The sequence below is a fragment of the Anolis carolinensis genome, chromosome 1 (genome assembly GCF_035594765.1).
Source record: "Anolis carolinensis isolate JA03-04 chromosome 1, rAnoCar3.1.pri, whole genome shotgun sequence".
In the NCBI taxonomy this organism is placed as follows: Eukaryota; Metazoa; Chordata; class Lepidosauria; order Squamata; family Dactyloidae; genus Anolis; species Anolis carolinensis.
The window spans coordinates 13,989,637-14,003,741 of NC_085841.1; the positions used below are offsets into that span (position 1 = coordinate 13,989,637).

Below are 14,105 nucleotides of genomic sequence, written 5' to 3' on the forward strand. Positions count from 1 at the left end.
GGGGTTCCCACAAGGAGTATGTGCTTTGTGGTGAGTTCAAATGGAGACATGCACCCCTTAGATGAACTCAGCTTGATGTGCCCTTACTTTTGGAAAACTCCTCTCATTTGCATTTCTGGTGACCACAGTAAATGCATGCAAATATACTTATATATATTTATATACACAGAACCCATTCCTGCATCTTGTCTGCTCACCGATCCTCGTGATTCATGGAGTAAAATCTAGACTGACCATGGATGGTGACATTCTATAATACAGTCAGCCCTCCACATTTGCGGGTTTTACTTTTGGAGGTTTGATTATTTTTTACTTTGATTAATGTTGACCATAGAATCATGCTGAAGGATCTAGAGATTCCAACAAAAAATACTTCTCTAAGCATTTGTTGATGCTCCAGTGCAATATTATAGTCAACTAGCTTAATGCGGCGGCTCGTCTTCTCGCCGGGGTGCCGGGGAGGTGGCATATCACCCCAATTCTACAATGGCTTCCGATTGAGTACCGGATTACTTTCAAGGTGCTGGTACTAACTTTTAAGGCCTTACATGGGTTGGAGCCGGCGTACCTGAGGGCCCGCTTATCCCCCTACCAACCCCAGAGATTATTTCGGTCTAAAGACCCTAACATCCGGACCTGTCATTTGTCTTCTACTAGGCAGAGAGCCTTCTCGATTGTAGCCCCTTATTTATGGAATGCCTTGCCAATTGAAACTCGAACTATCCGAGACCTACTTGCCTTTCGGAAAGCCTGTAAAACCTTTCTCTTCCGACAAGCTTTCGATGGGTGAAAAACTTGGGGCTATGTCTGTTCTTATTGTTGTTTAAAGCCAACTGTATTGTTTTAATCTATTTCTGTAAACCGCTCCGAGCCAAATTGGGAGTAGCGGTATACAAGTCCAATAAATAAAAATAAATAAATAAATAAATAAATAAATATGATGGCATTACCAGATTGTCTGAGAGTTTTCTGCTTTCATCCCTTCTTTCTCTCTCTTTCTTTCCCTCTCCTCATGACTTTTTCCATATCCTTTCCTTCCTCACCCTTTGCTTTATTCCTCTACCCCTTCTCTTTTCCTTCCTTTCTTCCTTCCTTCCTTCCTTCCTTCCCTTCTTATACACATTTTGCCTTTCTTTCCTAGTGACATCACAGAGGGCTACAGCCAATCCTTCACCTAGCAAAAGCCAATTCAGTGGCATCACAAAAGGCCACTTCACCTAGTGCCCACAAAAAGCAGGTGAATATATCACTGAATGAGACATATAGAATAATCACAGGATGTCTTAAACCTACATCTGTTGATAGACTCTATAAGCTAACTGGCATTGCTCCCTGCTGATGTGCGATGGGAAGTGGCTGATCAAAAGACAACCTGGCAAAATGGCACTTCCTAGGAATCCTCCACCTTGTGCAACTGTGGAGCAGAACAAACAGCTCAGCATCTGTATGCTTGCCCACCATACCCTGCCTCGTGCACAGAGAAAGAACTGTTTAAAGCTACAGACAATGCCGTCACTGTTGCCTGTTTTGGTCTAACTATTTAGCAGCTTGTGATCCCTTTCTTTTATCGGTTTTAAACTATTCTGTTTATACAATGTTTTTGAAACAAAATAAATAAACCTAGTAACAGCCAATCCACCTAGTAACAGCTAATCCAGTGGCATCACAAAGGGCCACTTCACCTAGCAACAGCCTTTGTGTTACATGCAGACAAACAGACTTTGACTTTTTATATATTGATCTCTGTTAGACATTGACCATTTAGTTGTGCTGGAGGATATAGAGATTCCTAGAGAGGTGTTCTTCAAGTCCAAAAAATAGTGTGTTTTGTATGTGTGTTTTTCCACTTTTGTAGAGTCCTCCACAGCACCCCTAACCACCACAAAAGTGGACGGTCTACAGTGTAGCCATTTCATATAGATTTCACCTGATTCTTTCTGTAACAGAGACATTTATTACATAAGGTGAAATATTGGCAGTGGAATATTTCAGAATGAGATTGAACATGCATGGTATAACTTTGGCAGCAGTTGCCCCCAGAGGCTTTCATGCAGTAGGAAAATTATTACCATTCAACCATTGCTCAAAGCCCAGCAAAATGATCAAGCACTGCCTTGCTTGACAAGTATGAGCAAACATAATTATACTTTTCATCAAAATTTGACAGAACTATTAGATATGCCTACCTGGCCATTTATTAATAGGGGTAAATGAATACAATTTTAGCAGAGTGATGGCTATATAGCTTTAGAACACCTATATTGGTATATGTTCACAAAAAACGGAGGCGAATCTGAATTTTCTGTGACCTGCAGTCACTCGTTTATCTTTTCTATGATCAGAGTATGGATTTGACTACACTACTATAACAAAAAGCTTCTGCCAAATCAGTTTTATTTCTAAAGGATTTTTTAAATGAAGATATTCTTAATGCTTTGAGGAAGTTGTTAATATTACTTGAAGAAAAACTATTGGAAATTGCAAGATAGTGTTCACAAAGAGTGACAAGATGTTCCTCTGATGTTGACTGGATTTTCCCCTGATTAAAAGGCTGCTTGATAAATAGTAGTTTGATAAATAAACACATTCTTAGCCTACAAAAAGCATTTTACAATAAGAAAAACTTTTAAAATGTTCTGAGCCCTGAATGTGGGTGGTAAAAGTGTGATATGAGTCATCAGTGATTACAGGGCATTTTTCTTCCTTTTAGAAAGTCCGCAAAATGATGAATGTCCTAAGACTGAAAAAAAGAAAACATTAGAAAATGATTGAAAGGCTGGTCTGGGTATGGTTAGAAAAACTGTATTACTCATTCACATCAAATCATTAGCACTATATACACTTCAATTGAAAGAGGTGACACTTATGTTGCTGCAAATTAGTTGTAGATGTTCACATAAATTGCATGAATCATTATACAAATTCTGGAATAAAAAAACAGGACATTAAAAATTAATGTATCGAGTATGACCTTCATATCTGTGAGCCTGTTCCCTGTAGTTTCATTTATTCACATCTGAAAAATATATTTTCTCTAGGCATTTTCTAGGTCCTCCAGCACAATTCTATTGTATGCTTCTACAGGATGTCATTTGTTTCAATAGGATTCAATATTATTTCTGATTTTCAATTAAAGCTGTAAGTTTAAGAATGTCTTCCCCAAAGATATGGGTTCATACTGCATACTATGGAAAACCATTGTTGTTACAATATTATCTTTAGGGGGATAGAAATTCCTAAAACTATTATTTTTATTTTTATTAAGACTATTTTAATACAGCTTCATTCAAAACAGTGGCAGAACAAAAATATTGCATGGCCAGAACTAAACCAGGAATCTGAATCAGCTTTTTGCTAGTGGCTTCGAAACAAAACTAATCTGCTGTTGTTGCTTGTTCCCTATGTGATTTTAGTAAATTTCTGTCAACAATTATATTTAGGAGACAGCTGGGCATCATAGTTATCATTATTGTTATCATATATGCAGTGCTGAAATTATGCTGAAGAGATTGGAATAGCAAGCAGATGTCTTTCAAAAGAAGTAAATCAGCCCATTTAGGCATAGCTGAGTTGAGTACAAACTGGCAGTGCTTCCACACTGCAGACTTAGTGCAGTTTGACAACCCTTTTTACTGCCATGGTTCAATGCTATGGAATCTTGGGAGTTGTAGTCTCTGCCAAAGAGTGCTGGTGCCTCAACAAACTACAAATCCAAGGATTCCACAACATTGAGCTGTGGCTGTTAGTGGTGTCAAACTTTATTAATTCTACAATGTAGAGGCAGGCTTAGAGTAAACCAACAAATCAATGGGACAAGAGTCACGTCTCTTTGGTTTCAGATCCATCGTCAAGTACAAACATGTATCACGAGAAAGCATGACTCACCAGAAAGGACAACAATGCTTGCCAAGTTAGAAGGCAGCAGGGGAAAAAAGAAGACTGCATTCCAGATGGATAAACTCAGCCTTGAGTCTGCAAGACCGGAGCAGAGATGTTGATCATAACAATTTGGAGGTCTCATTCATAGATTCACAAGTTGGAGTCAATTTGATGGCATCTCTCAACAAGAACAAGTTCTAGATGCAACCCACTATTTCCTTGGGGATGTTATGGCATTACAAATTACAATCCAGGACCTTAATGGTTATAAGATACATTTTGTTTCCCCCTCACTTCTCTCCTTGGGTACGGAAGTGAATTAAAGGATCCAGTTTGCATCTTGACATATTTCTTGACCATGTAAGTTGAAGTGCCCTTCCACATGATGTTAAATTCCACTATCCTAAACCAGCATAATTTGTGGTCAGGAATAATGAGAGCTGTATCCAACCATAAGCCTTTCTTGTGCTTGGGATCAGCAAAGTAAATTCCATAACACAACACTGTGCTAAATTAGAAAACACAATGATAAATAAAAAGAAAAGGCATCTCACTTATTGACCCCTGACTGTCAAATTCCCTCCTATAGCAATCTAAGCTGACTGGAAATATCTGGGTCAATTGTAGAATTTATGCAGTCTGATGACACTTTAACCATGATGGCTCAGTTCTGTGGAATCATGGGAATTGCAATTTTACAAGGCATTCTCTGCCAAAGAGGGCTGGTGACATTAAGTCCAGTCGTGACCGATTCTGGGCATTGGTGCTCATCTCCATTTCTAAGCCGAAGAGCCGGCATTGTCCGTAGACACCTCCAAGGTCATGTGGCCGGCATGACTGCATGGAGCGCCGTTACCTACCCACCGGAGCGGTACCTATTGATCTACTCACATTGGCATGTTTTCGGACTGCTAGGTTGGCAGGAGCTGGGGCTAACAGCGGACTCTCGTTCCGCTCCCAGGATTTGAACCTGGGACCTTTGGTCCGCAAGTTCAGCAGCTCAGCGCTTTAACGCACTGTGCCACCAGAGCCCTAAATTACAAATACTGTAGCAGAATTCCATACCACTGAAGTGGTGTCAAGCTACGTTAATTCTAAAGTGTAGATGCACCATTAGTTCCTGTTATGGTTGAGCCTTCGGGCTCCGGTAATAGAAGAAGGGGTCATAAGACTCCTCGAGAGTCAGACTCTTTCGAGGAGCGTGAAAGAAAACGGCTCCGGGATTTGTTTACAGACCCAACAGATGAGGACTCATTTGAGGGTTTTTCTGAGGGTTTGGAGGAAGAGATGGCCAGCTCGGAGGAGGATGACATGGAATGGACTCGTGTGAGGGAGGATTTGGGTGTTGGGGAAACAAGCAATGAAAGCATGGGAGGTGATTGGCGGGTTGCAGGATCAGACCCATGAACTGGCTGGAGGGATGGAGCTGGGGATGCTGTGGGGTGTAGTCAAAGGTGCTTAAGCTCTGATGAGGATGAGGATGTTGGGGCACCTGGAATTGGGATGGCAGCTGACAGCGATGATGAGCTTGAACTGGGATAAATTGGGGTTTGGGACCAATGTTTAATTGCGTTGGGCAAGGTAATCTGGACGGACGCTTGGGCTTTTGTTGGGGAACTTCCTGAAGACGGGTGTGATTCGTTACTGGATACGTAAGTTTATCAAGGACACTGGGTATCGACGGCGGGAGGAACTGTGCGAGGTTTTTCTCTGTGCAACTTGTGTTTAATCTCGATAGCTTGGACCTCCGTCGTCTTTTTGACGGGCAATATCTACTCGCACTGGATTGACGCTGGACTGACTGACTTCGATTCCGGATTATCCCTTCTGCTGGCTATCGGTGAGACCTTTGGATTTCTAGATGACTACGCTTGGCTATTGACCTCTGGACCGGATTGGGACCCCGCTGACTGCCGTTACCCTGACTGCTGTGCCTGGACCTGGATATCGTTGGCCGCTGAACCTTAAACTGAATCCTGACTACGACCACGCTTTTCGTTTGCTGCAGGAAGGAATAAACAAGCCTGGTTTATTCTCCTGCTGTTTCTGAGTAGCAGAGAGGAATCTGCTATCAGTCTGTTGTTTACATTCTGACTCTTGTTGATCCTTTTTTGTTTGCATTGTTTGCCAGGCTGAAGTAAGCACTTTTGATTTAATCCGGATTATACTTCTGTTTAATCCGGTTTATCCCTTCAAATTGTTTAAGCTCAAACTGAGTTGTTTTTTGTTACTTATCACACTGAAGTCAAGTGTTTGCCCTGTTCTTTGTCTCCTACGGGCGTTTTTAGTTCTGTAACCTCAATAAACTGAGTTTTGTTTTACTCGCTGGCGTTCTGTCTGTGACAGTTCCTTTTGGCAGCAGGTAATTTTTTTAAAAAAGTATTTGATTATTATTGGATTATAATGGATGTGTACGCATATCCTTATAGTTTTTTTTCTGTCTTTTATCTTTATAGTGTTTTAAGTTATGAGTTTGGTTTTCTTTTTACATGATAGTCCTTTTAATAGCAAACTGAAAGTACTCCTCCTTTCTAATGCTAAGCTGCTAAGAAAACAAACAATGGCTTTCAGTGGCATTACTTGGCTGATGTCTTATTAAGGTTGCCAGATTGCAAAGGATACAGGAGTGGATAATTCCTGCATTTTTAATGGTTGTATAGAAATGGACAAATGCTCCTTTTTACCTGGATGCATGACCGTGAGCAGCTGCTGACGTTGCTTCTACTACACATCCATTAAAGATACAGGAGCCCTCTCCACAAACAGAGAAACACTATCCTCAGGAATGTTTTGCAAATGATTGTTAGTAGTGGTAGTAGTAGTAGCACTAAGGAACATAAGCATAACATGTGGCGTTTTGAAAATGTGTGGGAAGTTTTCCTGAAGTAAAGAGGCAGGGAAATGGCTAATGGTACCATCAGTTTGCAGTTGCAGTGTGGGATGTGGAAGGACCTAGTGTGGTAACAGAGCACATGCTGTGCATATTGAAGGTCTTTGGCTCAATGCCCAACATCTTCAGAGAATGTTTGAAGTGCACATCGTATATTAGGGAAGAAGAATTCTGCTCAAAAATATGGTATACTCTTCTTGTGTCACATCACCAAATTTCAGATGAAGGAGCAGATTGGTCCCTTCTGGTACAAATGAAACTCCTGTGTTGCCCTTCCACATTTGTAATTAACCTAGCTTTTGTGGATTTCATTAATATGGCCTCCATAGGTAATCTAGAACCATAAAATCACAGAGCTGGAAAGAGACCACAAAAGCCATCTAGTCCAACCTTATTCTGCCATGCAGAAAAACACACTCCTGGTAATGCAACTCTGGTGAAATTCTGGTAGAAGTTGACTGGAGAATTTAGAGATTATCGACAGATGTTCTCTCAGGTACAAAACATTCATTTTTTCACTTTTGCAGGGATACCGTACTCCTAACCCTCCATGGAAGTGAAGGGCCTACTATACTAGTTTGGCCCAATGGGTGCAGAGATCCTAAAGAACAGATATATTCCTGTGAGTTGAGCTCAAAAAAGAGGCAAAACTGAACAGAAGTCAGTCTGTTGCTAGAGCTACAGCATACATCCTCTTTGCCTTGAATGAGGGCTGAAGTCTACATCCAAATGTATAAAACTGAGTCTGCCACAGGTGAATTTTACCATAAATACTATTGAGAAGTGGAGGCAGAAGGGTCCTGCAGTCAAGCTCTGCATATTTGGATGCATGAATATTTCAGGAAACTGTATATTTGGCAAATTTAATAATATACTGTGTTGCATTGTTATTAAAGAGAGCCAGTGTGGTGTAGTGGTTGGAGTATTGATTATAACTCTGGAGACCAGGATTTGGTTCCTTATTTATTTATTTATTTGCAGTATTTATATTCTGCCCTTTTCACTCACATTCAATGCCATTATTAGACATACAACATTTACAGACAGACAGTAGAGGCTATTTTAGTCATATAAACTCATAGGATGGCCTAAAGCAAGTCATATACTGTTGTCCTCCAAAAAATCTTGCAATAACTTTGCTCTAGGGTTTCATAAGTTGGAAACAACTTGAAGACACACAACAATTAACAACAATAACAATAATAATAACAATGTACGTTATTTATATTACAGTATCTATAGAGCAGACAAAGGCAAACTTCAGTGCCTTATTTATAACCATACAATGAGAAAGAGAACACAGACAATGGCAAATACTTCTATAAATACATTGGGACTTAAATTGTATTTGTGTTTGCAATATTTAATAATAGTCAGCCCAGTAGAATCCAGAAAGATATATGCAAACAATACTGAACTAGATGCTGAACTGTAAGGCCTTTGACCATGTTTTTTTTTTTGAATGTAAAGGGAGGTGTTATTTCACAATTGGTAAGAAATGTGTTGTGATTTTCAATAAAATGTTTACTCTCTCTTTACCTTGCATTTCATAGTTCTAGATCTTACCCTCCCCAAATACCTGTGTGGTTTCATTAACCTTGGACATCAAGACTGTCAGCTTCTCTGCCTCAATCTTTGATTATTAAAGGAATGATTATTTTTGAGAATTCAATTATAAATCAAGGCATTGGCAAGGCAATTGATTATTCTATGATTAGCAAAGTTATTTGAAGTAACCAAAGCTTTTTTAAAATTAACAGTTACAGATTTTCCCACAATGAATGGCTGCAATAAAAAGGGAGGACATTTATTGTCTATATGCCTTTGGCATTCAAGCTGGAAAAATTCTTGCTGAACTGGTCCTTGACAAAACCACAATAAAACAGTTTCTTCTCTATATAAAGTCCAAAGGAAGAAAGGGGAGAATTCAGTGTCTCTGAGAGTCCTCACTTCAGTTCATTAGAAAGTAGGTTGTCTTCTGTAGTCAAGAAACTAGTAGACAGTAGGATATGGAACAAATATAAAATTAAATTACATCCAAAAACCCATTGTCAGTTTCAACAGAAGAAGCTTTTTACAAATTTGGTAAAAAGAAAGGAGAAGAATGGATTAGATGCAGATTTAATAATACATGAAGATGATAAATATAAATTTAAAACTCAAGAGGAATTAATGGAAGCAGGATTTCACCTATAGTGCTATACTCAACCCTGTCATATGCCTGCGAAACATGGACTGTCTACAGACATCACACTCAACTTCTGGAAAGATTCTATCAGCGCTGCCTCTGAAAAATCCTGCAAATCTCTTGGGAAGACAGGCGGACAAATGTCAGCATGCTGGAAGAAGCAAAGACCACCAGCATTGAAACGATGCTGCTACACCATCAACTCCACTGGACTGGCCATGTTATTAGAGGAGGGGAGTCAACAAAACTACAAATCTTGGGATTCCATAGCATTGAGCCATGTTAGTTAAATGTGGTGTCAAACTTTATTAATTCTACAGTGTAGGTGCCCTACACTAAATTGAGAATATTGTGCTTCATGAGAAGACTCGCTGGAAAAGATGATAATGTTGGGTAAAGGGGAAGTCAGTAGGAAAAGAGGAAGCCCACAGTATATATGGAATTATACAAACAAAGAAGCCACAGCCTTGAGTTTGCAAGACCTGAGCAATGCCATTGCTATCCAGGGATGCATCTACACTGCAGAATTAATGCAGTTTGAAACCACTTTAACTGCCATGGTTCAATGCTATGGAAACTTGGAAGTAGTAGTTTGGTGAGGCACTAGCACTGTTTGGCAGAGAAGGCTAAAGACCATGAAAAACTGCAGTTCCCATAATTCTATAGCCAGGGCAATTAAAGTGCTGTTAAACTGCATTAATTTTATGGAGTAGATGCATCCCAGGACTCTTGGAGTTTTCTCAATAATATAGTCAACATAAATTTCAAGTTGACGTAATGGCAAATAAGAACTAGACTTCACTGGAAATAAGGATGTAAACAGCAGGACAGCAGAGTGACTACTGTTAAATGGAAAGCATGTAATTACACACAAGTGTGAGTGATTACACAATCCATAGTGGAGATATTAACAAGAAGTTAATGAGTCTTAAGTGCTTAGGAGTACACTCAAACTTGAGGTTAATGACTAAATTACATTCAGTTTTTTAATTAGATTTCTTTCCTGTCTTATCCTCTAGGCATAGGGCACCTTACACTTCATCCTGATCTAGTTTGATTCTCATTCTAAATTAAATGAAAATAACTCGCCCAAGATTACCTACTGAGCAGCCCTTCTGCAAAGCTATGTGTCACTTACTGATTTATGAAGACCGTATGAATTTTGTTAGATTTACTTAGGCAAAAGAATCAGGAGGTTTTCCAGTTACCTCTTCGGAAATACAGCATACAGTATTCATACTAATATTGTTGTGACTGCGCCTTCGGGGATTATGGTTGATGGGGATGGAATTCGAAGAGGAAGAAAAAACCCTCGTGATGAGGGTTCACTGGAGGAGTTGCGCAGGAAGCGACTTAGAGAGCCATATGGGGGATCTTCTGAGGAAGATTCAGATGGGGAGATGGATGCTGAGGAACAGGTGGTGGCTGGGGAAGTGGGCACTGAATGGGCACAACCACCGGAGATGTCTGGGGATTTGGGGTCTATGGATACTTCTGAACCTGGGGTTTCTGCAGGAGCTGATCCCAATTGGGATGCTTGGAGAAGGGAGGATGGTTCTTTAAGTGTTCATGGGGCTAAGTGTGGGCAGGATGATTGGGACTCCGATGAATTGCTAGGTACTCCAGATCCACGAGCTCTAGCTGTGTGGAGCTCAGACTCTGAGTAGATTTGGGACACCTGGTGTTTGGGTGTGAGTGTTTGGTCACCCAGGAGGAAGGGGAATAAAATGGGAATGTTTGGCCACTGCACTTTGCGTGTGGCAAGGTGTTGCTGAGGCGCCATTGGGATCTCTGTTTCCATGAAGACTGGACTTGGACTATGATTTGAATCTGCTGTTATCACCTAGCTTGGCTCTCGCTGTGTCTTATCGTGGACCTGTTTTGGATGACTGCACCCTCTTCAGACCTTGGATCGGAATTTGACCTTGCTACTGCCTTCGCCCTGTGATTGATGACTACTATCGGCTTTTGACTCCTGGCTTGCTCTTTGGACACCGCTGTTATCTCCTGACCTGACCTTGGAATCCCGGACGACGTCTTTTCACCATCCTTTTGGAGCCTTTGGCTTTATCCACATTGTGAAAGCAATCTACTGCATTCTTAGTTTGTTTGTTTGTTTCCTGACCAATTTGGTGTTTTCTTTTGGGACTGTTCCTTTGAAAACTACAGAGCCGGCTGGCAGGGCTTGGACTCAGAAAGTGCAGTTTGCACTAAGTTTGTTTAGCTTTGTTTTTACCTGGTTGTGTTGCTGAATTATATTTTTGTTTGAACTGCTCTTGAAGCACTGATAGTGAAGTGTTTCAAGGTTTTTTCTGTGTTAACATTACTTTTTGGCTTATCTGCTGAATAAACTCTATTTTTGTTCGCTAATTGGCGTCTGACTCTTGACAAATATTCATTGATGGTCCTTATACAGGCTGACCCTGCTTAAATTCCAAGATCAGACAGAACCTGATGCCTTAGTAAAACTTTATTTAAATAAAAAGGGCAACAGCAGAAGGCACCTTAGTTTTTCAAATATTTTATATACATGTAGATTCAAATATTACCTTTGTGTTGCAGGAGTCTCTGTGATGTTGAATGATAATATGTTGTATGATTGCTGACAATGTTTGCCCAAATTACTATGTGATGGCACACCTGAGCCTTTGGGAAAACTATAGTGTCTGACTTTACTCGGGGGCTATCTGTATACCTTCTGTTAAGATAAAGACCCTTAACATACAGAGGCACTTTAGGCAAGATAAAAAGATAACCAAAATGAGTTTACTGAAAACAAGGCAAATAAAGGGTTAACTCCACCCGAGGCTATTATAAGATAGCTTAGGACAATACATTACGAAAGGAGATTTTGTTGGTTACAGTCATCTCTCTGGATTCTTGCAGTCATCTCTCTGGAGTCCTTGAAAGTCTTCCACCTCTGATGCAAAGTGATGGTTTACAAGTTGGTGCTCATAAGTTGTTTCAATCTTCTCCCTTGTGAAGCTTAAGATGGTCAAAAGATTTTTGTTTTCTCTAGGACTGGTGGTATATGAATACTGATTGAATGCAGGTGCTAAGGATGCCTGTTTTGGATTGCTTGGGTCTAGGATTACCAGACAATGTCCAAGCCTCTGGTTACTGTAGCTCTGCTGCAGAAAGAGGAGCAGTCTAGCAAGAATGCTCTATACAGGTATATGGAATAGACTAATTAAGGCTGGTCTCTGGGGGTTTTTATGCTCCACCCAAAACTAATACAAAGGGAGGCATCTACACTATTGGAAAAACCTATAAACAGGGGAAACTAAAGCAAAGGTGAGGAAAAGGCAGAGCCAAGACTTCACATACTACAATAGCAGCAACAAGTGATTCATATGTTTTGCACAACTCTTTTAAATTCATGTGCATTACTAGAGTTGCTGTTGGATGTCTTCTAATTATTTCTGATTTATGTTAAGCCTATCGTGGTTTTTTTCTTAGCAGAATTTATTCAGAAAGGGCTTGCCCTTACCTTTCTTGAGGGAGTTTGACTTGCTCAAGGCCAAAAAGTTTCCATATCTGAACAGGGATATGAACTTTAGTCTCCCAGTATCCTAGTCCAACACTTGAATCACTACACAACACTGGCTCTCATTTCAGTAAGCTGCATTTATTGTTGTTGTGTGTATTCAAGTAGTTTCTGACTTATGGTGACCCTAAAACAACCTTATTACAGGGGAATGATAAGAGAATTGAACCCTGGTTTCCGGAGTCATAGTTGTAATAACAACTTTGTCTTTTCCATTAATATTATTTTTCTCCATAGTACAGATGGGATGCAGTGGCTAAAGACAATGTGTATCGGTCACAAGAATTAAAACATTTCATCTCACTCGACTTCCAGACTGTATGTTTATCGTTATTCCCATTTCCAGACTATACATTTATTACTCCACTATATCCCACTCATTACAGCTATGTATTTGGAACATTCTTGTTTGAGGAGTGCCGCCATCATTCATTTTGTGGAGCATTACTGAATGAAGAACCAAGTGTCCTTTAGCATTGTTGTTATTCCCTGCCTCCAAGTCGTTTTCAACACATGGCAACCCTATTACATGGTTTTCTGGGGCTGAGCGTATGAGATTTGCCCGAAGTCATAGAATCAGAGTTGGAAGAGGTCACAAGGGTTATCCAGGCCAACCCCTGCCATGCAGGTCATTTAGTTGATTTCTGTGGCCAAGCGGGTAATTGGACCCTGGTCTCTAGAGTCATAGTTCAATGCTCAAAGTATTGCACCATGCTGGCTCATTGCCTTCTAACCATAGATCTATGCATATCAATTAGTCTTAAAATTAATAAGAACAATTTATCCCACTGATATAAATGGCCCTATTCTCAGCCAAAGTCTGAGTACAGCCCACTACAATTTCACTGTTTTCTTCATATTATTAGGTGGGTGAGTATTTATGATGTGAAAAGATGTGAATCAGACTTTAATTATATGTCTGTATGTTCCCTAGGAGAAGCATTATATGTAAATTATAAAACCCAAAGCAGTCTCCTGATTCCGCCCTAAATGCCTTTACTTAAGAAGTATGTTCATTGAACACAATGGGACTAGTGCCTGAGTAAACATTCCTGGATAGGAAAAGGGTAGACACCTTTACAATGGCCCAAATAGCCTAAAGGCATAAGATCCTGTCTGATCTTGGAAGCTACTTGAAGTGCTCTGGTTAGTACATGTGGGAGGCCAGCAATTAATACTCTCAGAGTAAGGAACCATATCTGAATATTCCTTGCCCAAAGAAATCCTATGAAATTCACGAGGTTGCCAAAAATTGACAGGCAACTTTAAGGCATATATACTCAAATACATATATTTAACAGCAAATGAGCCTGAATTGGTTTAAAAAGACACAAAGGAATCTTGTAGCACCCTTGAAACAGAGAGGATTGTAGCATAAGATTTCATCCTCCGATCTAATTAATCAGATGTGCCCACATTGGTTGTACATTCAGATAATTTAAAAACATAATTTAAAGGCTGATTCAGAGAAATCTCTCTCCCCACTCCTTTTCTGCTTTGTTCAAGCAAGTGATTCTGTCAGCAGTTTGCAATTATAACAATTACCTTTTGCTTGATTTTCCACGCAGAAAAGATTAACGATTTTGTACTGCAGCTAATGC

General features: G+C 40.0%; 1 protein-coding gene across 1 annotated transcript in view; it reads right to left on the reverse strand.

Moving 5' to 3' along the window:
• The window catches only part of erlec1 (endoplasmic reticulum lectin 1), a 462,586-nt gene that overhangs the window by 288,534 nt on the left and 159,947 nt on the right, over window positions 1–14,105 (reverse strand). The window lies entirely within an intron of this gene.